Genomic DNA, 10,095 nt, shown 5'->3' on the forward strand with positions numbered 1-10,095 from the left:
ATAGGATAGGATGGAGGATAGGATACGATAGAGGATAGGATAGGATAGAGGATATGATACGATAGACGATAGGATAGGATAGAGGATACGATATAGGATTTAATAGGATAGAGGATAGGATACGATAAAGGATAGGATAGGATACAGGATAGGATAGGATAGAGAATAGGATATAGGATTGGATAGGATAGCGGATAGGATAGGATAGAGGATTGGATAGGATAGGGGATAGGATACGATAGAGGATAGGATAGGATAGAGAATAGGATATAGGATTGGATAGGATAGAGGATAGAATAGGATAGAGGATAGGATAGGATAGAGGATAGGATATGATACAGGATAGGATAGGATAGAGGATAGGATAGGATAGAGGATAGGATAGGATACAGCATAGGATAGGATAGAGGATAGGATATGATAGAGGATAGGATAGGATAGAGGATAGGATAGGATAGAGAATAGGATAGGATAGAGGATAGGATAGGATAGAGGATAGGATAGGATAGAGGATGGGATAGGATAGAGGATAATATAGGATAGAGGATAGGATAGGATGGAGGATAGGATAGGATAGAGGATAGGATATGATACAGGATAGGATAGGATAGAGGATAGGATAGGATAGAGGATAGGATAGGATACAGGATAGGATAGGATAGAGGATAGGATATGATAGAGGATAGGATAGGATAGAGGATAGGATAGGATAGAGAATAGGATGGGATAGAGGATAGGATAGGATAGAGGATAGGATAGGATAGAGGATAGGATAGGATAGAGGATGGGATAGGATAGAGGATAGGATAGGATAGAGGATAGGATAGGATAGAGAATAGGATAGGATAGAGGATAGGATAGGATAGAGGATAGGATAGGATAGAGGATAGGATAGGATAGAGGATGGGATAGGATAGAGGATAGGATACGATAGAGGATAAGGATAGGATAGAGGATAGGATAGGATAGAGGATAGGATATTATAGAGGATGGGATAGGGTAGAGGATAGGATACGATAGAGGATAGGATAGGATAGAGGATAGGATAGGATAGAGGGTAGGATAGGATAGAGGATCCCATATAGGATTTAATAGGATAGAGGATAGGATACGATAAAGGATAGGATAGGATAGAGGATAGGATAGGATAGAGAATAGGATATAGGATTGGATAGGATAGCGGATAGGATAGGATAGAGGATTGGATAGGATAGGGGATAGGAGACGATAGAGGATAGGATAGGATAGGGAACAGGATATAGGATTGGATAGGATAGAGGATAGAATAGGATAGAGGATAGGATAGGATAGAGGATAGGATATGATACAGGATAGGATAGGATAGAGGATAGGATAGGATAGAGGATAGGATAGGATACAGGATAGGATAGGATAGAGGATAGGATATGATAGAGGATAGGATAGGATAGAGGATAGGATAGGATAGAGAATAGAATGGGATAGAGGATAGGATAGGATAGAGGATAGGATAGGATAGAGGATAGGATAGGATAGAGGATGGGATAGGATAGAGGATAGGATAGGATAGAGGATAGGATAGGATAGAGAATAGGATAGGATAGAGGATAGGATAGGATAGAGGATAGGATAGGATAGAGGATAGGATAGGATAGAGGATGGGATAGGATAGAGGATAGGATACGATAGAGGTTAAGGATAGGATAGAGGATAGGATAGGATAGAGGATAGGATATGATAGAGGATACGATATAAGATTTAATAGGATAGAGGATAGGATAGGATAGAGGATAGGATAGGATAGAGGATAGGATAGGATAGAGGATGGGATAGGATAGAGGATAATATAGGATAGAGGATAGGATAGGATGGAGGATAGGATACGATAGAGGATAGGATAGGATAGAGGATATGATACGATAGAGGATAGGATAGGATAGAGGATACGATATAGGATTTAATAGGATAGAGGATAGGATACGATAAAGGATAGGATAGGATAGAGGATAGGATAGGATAGAGAATAGGATATAGGATTGGATAGGATAGCGGATAGGATAGGATAGAGGATTGGATAGGATAGGGGATAGGATACGATAGAGGATAGGATAGGATAGAGAATAGGATATAGGATTGTATAGGATAGAGGATAGAATAGGATAGAGGATAGGATAGGATACAGGATAGGATAGGATAGAGGATAGGATATGATAGAGGATAGGATAGGATAGAGGATAGGATAGGATAGAGAATAGGATGGGATAGAGGATAGGATAGGATTGAGGATAGGATAGGATAGAGGATAGGATAGGATAGAGGATGGGATAGGATAGAGGATAGGATAGGATAGAGGATAGGATAGGATAGAGAATAGGATAGGATAGAGGATAGGATAGGATAGAGGATAGTATAGGATAGAGGATAGGATAGGATAGAGGATGGGATAGGATAGAGGATAGGATACGATAGAGGATAAGGATAGGATAGAGGATAGGATAGGATAGAGGATAGGATATGATAGAGGATACGATATAGGATTTAATAGGATAGAGGATAGGATAGGATAGAGGATAGGATATAGGATTGGATAGGATAGCGGATAGGATAGGATAGAGGATTGGATAGGATAGGGGATAGGATACGATAGAGGATAGGATAGGATAGAGAATAGGATATAGGATTGGATAGGATAGAGGATAGAATAGGATTGAGGATAGGATAGGATAGAGGATAGGATAGGATAGAGGATAGGATAGGATAGAGGATAGGATTTGATAGAGGATCCGATATAGGATTTAATAGGATAGAGGATAGGATACGATAAAGGATAGGATAGGATAGAGGATAGGATAGGATAGAGAATAGGATATAGGATTGGATAGGATAGCGTATAGGATAGGATAGAGGATTGGATAGGATAGGGGATAGGATACGATAGAGGATAGGATAGGATAGAGAATAGGATATAGGATTGGATAGGATAGAGGATACGATATAGGATTTAATAGGATAGAGGATAGGATAGGATAGAGGATAGGATAGGATAGAGGATGGGATAGGATAGAGGATAATATAGGATAGAGGATAGGATAGGATGGAGGATAGGATACGATAGAGGATAGGATAGGATAGAGGATATGATACTATAGAGGATAGGATAGGATAGAGGATACGATACAGGATTTAATAGGATAGAGGATAGGATAGGATAGAGGATAGGATAGGATAGAGGATGGGATAGGATAGAGGATAGGATAGGATAGAGGATAGGATAGGATAGAGGATAGGATAGGATAGAGGATACGATATAGGATTTAATAGGATAGAGGATAGGATACGATAGAGGATACGATAGGATAGAGGATAGGATAGGATAGAGAATAGGATAGGATAGAGGATAGAATAGGATAGAGGATAGGATAGGATAGAGGATAGGATATGATACAGGATAGGATAGGATAGAGGATAGGATAGGATAGAGGATAGGATAGGATACAGGATAGGATAGGATAGAGGATAGGATATGATAGAGGATAGGATAGGATAGAGGATAGGATAGGATAGAGAATAGGATGGGATAGAGGATAGGATAGGATAGAGGATAGGATAGGATAGAGGATAGGATAGGATAGAGGATGGGATAGGATAGAGGATAGGATAGGATAGAGGATAGGATAGGATAGAGAATAGGATAGGATAGAGGATAGGATAGGATAGAGGATAGGATAGGATAGAGGATAGGATAGGATAGAGGATGGGATAGGATAGAGGATAGGATACGATAGAGGATAAGGATAGGATAGAGGATAGGATAGGATAGAGGATAGGATATTATAGAGGATGGGATAGGGTAGAGGATAGGATACGATAGAGGATAGGATAGGATAGAGGATAGGATAGGATAGAGGATAGGATAGGATAGAGGATCCCATATAGGATTTAATAGGATAGAGGATAGGATACGATAAAGGATAGGATAGGATAGAGGATAGGATAGGATAGAGAATAGGATATAGGATTGGATAGGATAGCGGATAGGATAGGATAGAGGATTGGATAGGATAGGGGATAGGAGACGATAGAGGATAGGATAGGATAGGGAACAGGATATAGGATTGGATAGGATAGAGGATAGAATAGGATAGAGGATAGGATAGGATAGAGGATAGGATATGATACAGGATAGGATAGGATAGAGGATAGGATAGGATAGAGGATGGGATAGGATAGAGGATAATATAGGATAGAGGATAGGATAGGATGGAGGATAGGATACGATAGAGGATAGGATAGGATAGAGGATATGATACGATAGAGGATAGGATAGGATAGAGGATACGATATAGGATTTAATAGGATAGAGGATAGGATACGATAAAGGATAGGATAGGATAGAGGATAGGATAGGATAGAGAATAGGATATAGGATTGGATAGGATAGCGGATAGGATAGGATAGAGGATTGGATAGGATAGGGGATAGGATACGATAGAGGATAGGATAGGATAGAGAATAGGATATAGGATTGTATAGGATAGAGGATAGAATAGGATAGAGGATAGGATAGGATACAGGATAGGATAGGATAGAGGATAGGATATGATAGAGGATAGGATAGGATAGAGGATAGGATAGGATAGAGAATAGGATGGGATAGAGGATAGGATAGGATTGAGGATAGGATAGGATAGAGGATAGGATAGGATAGAGGATGGGATAGGATAGAGGATAGGATAGGATAGAGGATAGGATAGGATAGAGAATAGGATAGGATAGAGGATAGGATAGGATAGAGGATAGTATAGGATAGAGGATAGGATAGGATAGAGGATGGGATAGGATAGAGGATAGGATACGATAGAGGATAAGGATAGGATAGAGGATAGGATAGGATAGAGGATAGGATATGATAGAGGATACGATATAGGATTTAATAGGATAGAGGATAGGATAGGATAGAGGATAGGATATAGGATTGGATAGGATAGCGGATAGGATAGGATAGAGGATTGGATAGGATAGGGGATAGGATACGATAGAGGATAGGATAGGATAGAGAATAGGATATAGGATTGGATAGGATAGAGGATAGAATAGGATTGAGGATAGGATAGGATAGAGGATAGGATAGGATAGAGGATAGGATAGGATAGAGGATAGGATTTGATAGAGGATCCGATATAGGATTTAATAGGATAGAGGATAGGATACGATAAAGGATAGGATAGGATAGAGGATAGGATAGGATAGAGAATAGGATATAGGATTGGATAGGATAGCGTATAGGATAGGATAGAGGATTGGATAGGATAGGGGATAGGATACGATAGAGGATAGGATAGGATAGAGAATAGGATATAGGATTGGATAGGATAGAGGATACGATATAGGATTTAATAGGATAGAGGATAGGATAGGATAGAGGATAGGATAGGATAGAGGATGGGATAGGATAGAGGATAATATAGGATAGAGGATAGGATAGGATGGAGGATAGGATACGATAGAGGATAGGATAGGATAGAGGATATGATACTATAGAGGATAGGATAGGATAGAGGATACGATACAGGATTTAATAGGATAGAGGATAGGATAGGATAGAGGATAGGATAGGATAGAGGATGGGATAGGATAGAGGATAGGATAGGATAGAGGATAGGATAGGATAGAGGATAGGATAGGATAGAGGATACGATATAGGATTTAATAGGATAGAGGATAGGATACGATAGAGGATACGATAGGATAGAGGATAGGATAGGATAGAGAATAGGATAGGATAGAGGATAGAATAGGATAGAGGATAGGATAGGATAGAGGATAGGATATGATACAGGATAGGATAGGATAGAGGATAGGATAGGATAGAGGATAGGATAGGATACAGGATAGGATAGGATAGAGGATAGGATATGATAGAGGATAGGATAGGATAGAGGATAGGATAGGATAGAGAATAGGATGGGATAGAGGATAGGATAGGATAGAGGATAGGATAGGATAGAGGATAGGATAGGATAGAGGATGGGATAGGATAGAGGATAGGATAGGATAGAGGATAGGATAGGATAGAGAATAGGATAGGATAGAGGATAGGATAGGATAGAGGATAGGATAGGATAGAGGATAGGATAGGATAGAGGATGGGATAGGATAGAGGATAGGATACGATAGAGGATAAGGATAGGATAGAGGATAGGATAGGATAGAGGATAGGATATTATAGAGGATGGGATAGGGTAGAGGATAGGATACGATAGAGGATAGGATAGGATAGAGGATAGGATAGGATAGAGGATAGGATAGGATAGAGGATCCCATATAGGATTTAATAGGATAGAGGATAGGATACGATAAAGGATAGGATAGGATAGAGGATAGGATAGGATAGAGAATAGGATATAGGATTGGATAGGATAGCGGATAGGATAGGATAGAGGATTGGATAGGATAGGGGATAGGAGACGATAGAGGATAGGATAGGATAGGGAACAGGATATAGGATTGGATAGGATAGAGGATAGAATAGGATAGAGGATAGGATAGGATAGAGGATAGGATATGATACAGGATAGGATAGGATAGAGGATAGGATAGGATAGAGGATAGGATAGGATACAGGATAGGATAGGATAGAGGATAGGATATGATAGAGGATAGGATAGGATAGAGGATAGGATAGGATAGAGAATAGGATGGGATAGAGGATAGGATAGGATAGAGGATAGGATAGGATAGAGGATAGGATAGGATAGAGGATGGGATAGGATAGAGGATAGGATAGGATAGAGGATAGGATAGGATAGAGAATAGGATAGGATAGAGGATAGGATAGGATAGAGGATAGGATAGGATAGAGGATAGGATAGGATAGAGGATGGGATAGGATAGAGGATAGGATACGATAGAGGATAAGGATAGCATAGAGGATAGGATAGGATAGAGGATAGGATAGGATAGAGGATAGGATACGATAGAGGATAGGATAGGATAGAGGATCCGATATAGGATTTAATAGGATAGAGGATAGGATACGATAAAGCATAGGATAGGATAGAGGATAGGATAGGATAGAGGATAGGATATGATACAGGATAGGATAGGATAGAGGATAGGATAGGATAGAGGATAGGATAGGATACAGGATAGGATAGGATAGAGGATAGGATATGATAGAGGATAGGATAGGATAGAGGATAGGATAGGATAGAGAATAGGATGGGATAGAGGATAGGATAGGATAGAGGATAGGATAGGATAGAGGATAGGATAGGATAGAGGATGGGATAGGATAGAGGATAGGATAGGATAGAGGATAGGATAGGATAGAGAATAGGATAGGATAGAGGATAGGATAGGATAGAGGATAGGATAGGATAGAGGATAGGATAGGATAGAGGATGGGATAGGATAGAGGATAGGATACGATAGATGATAAGGATAGGATAGAGGATAGGATAGGATAGAGGATAGGATAGGATAGAGGATAGGATAGGATAGAGGATGGGATAGGATAGAGGATAATATAGGATAGAGGATAGGATAGGATGGAGGATAGGATACGATAGAGGATAGGATAGGATAGAGGATATGATACGATAGAGGATAGGATAGGATAGAGGATACGATATAGGATTTAATAGGATAGAGGATAGGATACGATAAAGGATAGGATAGGATAGAGGATAGGATAGGATACAGGATAGGATAGGATAGAGGATAGGATATGATAGAGGATAGGATAGGATAGAGGATAGGATAGGATAGAGAATAGGATGGGATAGAGGATAGGATAGGATAGAGGATAGGATAGGATAGAGGATAGGATAGGATAGAGGATGGGATAGGATAGAGGATAGGATAGGATAGAGGATAGGATAGGATAGAGAATAGGATAGGATAGAGGATAGGATAGGATAGAGGATAGGATAGGATAGAGGATAGGATAGGATAGAGGATGGGATAGGATAGAGGATAGGATACGATAGAGGATAAGGATAGGATAGAGGATAGGATAGGATAGAGGATAGGATATTATAGAGGATGGGATAGGGTAGAGGATAGGATACGATAGAGGATAGGATAGGATAGAGGATAGGATAGGATAGAGGATAGGATAGGATAGAGGATCCCATATAGGATTTAATAGGATAGAGGATAGGATACGATAAAGGATAGGATAGGATAGAGGATAGGATAGGATAGAGAATAGGATATAGGATTGGATAGGATAGCGGATAGGATAGGATAGAGGATTGGATAGGATAGGGGATAGGAGACGATAGAGGATAGGATAGGATAGGGAACAGGATATAGGATTGGATAGGATAGAGGATAGAATAGGATAGAGGATAGGATAGGATAGAGGATAGGATATGATACAGGATAGGATAGGATAGAGGATAGGATAGGATAGAGGATAGGATAGGATACAGGATAGGATAGGATAGAGGATAGGATATGATAGAGGATAGGATAGGATAGAGGATAGGATAGGATAGAGAATAGGATGGGATAGAGGATAGGATAGGATAGAGGATAGGATAGGATAGAGGATAGGATAGGATAGAGGATGGGATAGGATAGAGGATAGGATAGGATAGAGGATAGGATAGGATAGAGAATAGGATAGGATAGAGGATAGGATAGGATAGAGGATAGGATAGGATAGAGGATAGGATAGGATAGAGGATGGGATAGGATAGAGGATAGGATACGATAGAGGATAAGGATAGGATAGAGGATAGGATAGGATAGAGGATAGGATATGATAGAGGATACGATATAGGATTTAATAGGATAGAGGATAGGATAGGATAGAGGATAGGATAGGATAGAGGATAGGATAGGATAGAGGATGGGATAGGATAGAGGATAATATAGGATAGAGGATAGGATAGGATGGAGGATAGGATACGATAGAGGATAGGATAGGATAGAGGATATGATACGATAGAGGATAGGGTAGGATAGAGGATACGATATAGGATTTAATAGGATAGAGGATAGGATACGATAAAGGATAGGATAGGATAGAGGATAGGATAGGATAGAGAATAGGATATAGGATTGGATAGGATAGCGGATAGGATAGGATAGAGGATTGGATAGGATAGGGGATAGGATACGATAGAGGATAGGATAGGATAGAGAATAGGATATAGGATTGTATAGGATAGAGGATAGAATAGGATAGAGGATAGGATAGGATACAGGATAGGATAGGATAGAGGATAGGATATGATAGAGGATAGGATAGGATAGAGGATAGGATAGGATAGAGAATAGGATGGGATAGAGGATAGGATAGGATTGAGGATAGGATAGGATAGAGGATAGGATAGGATAGAGGATGGGATAGGATAGAGGATAGGATAGGATAGAGGATAGGATAGGATAGAGAATAGGATAGGATAGAGGATAGGATAGGATAGAGGATAGTATAGGATAGAGGATAGGATAGGATAGAGGATGGGATAGGATAGAGGATAGGATACGATAGAGGATAAGGATAGGATAGAGGATAGGATAGGATAGAGGATAGGATATGATAGAGGATACGATATAGGATTTAATAGGATAGAGGATAGGATAGGATAGAGGATAGGATATAGGATTGGATAGGATAGCGGATAGGATAGGATAGAGGATTGGATAGGATAGGGGATAGGATACGATAGAGGATAGGATTTGATAGAGGATAGGATAGGATAGAGAATAGGATAGGATAGAGGAAAGGATAGGATAGAGGATAGGATAGGATAGAGGATAGGATAGGATAGAGGATAGGATAGGATAGAGGATAATATAGGATAGAGGATAGGATAGGATAGAGGATAGGATAGGATAGAGGATAATATAGGATAGAGGATAGGATAGGATGGAGGATAGGATACGATAGAGGATAGGATAGGATAGAGGATATGATACGATAGAGGATAGGATAGGATAGAGGATACGATATAGGATTTAATAGGATAGAGGATAGGATACGATAAAGGATAGGATAGGATAGAGGATAGGATAGGATAGAGAATAGGATATAGGATTGGATAGGATAGCGGATAGGATAGGATAGAGGATTGGATAGGATAGGGGATAGGATACGATAGA

The sequence above is a fragment of the Halictus rubicundus genome, unplaced genomic scaffold (assembly GCF_050948215.1).
Source record: "Halictus rubicundus isolate RS-2024b unplaced genomic scaffold, iyHalRubi1_principal scaffold0053, whole genome shotgun sequence".
Taxonomy (NCBI): domain Eukaryota; kingdom Metazoa; phylum Arthropoda; class Insecta; order Hymenoptera; family Halictidae; genus Halictus; species Halictus rubicundus.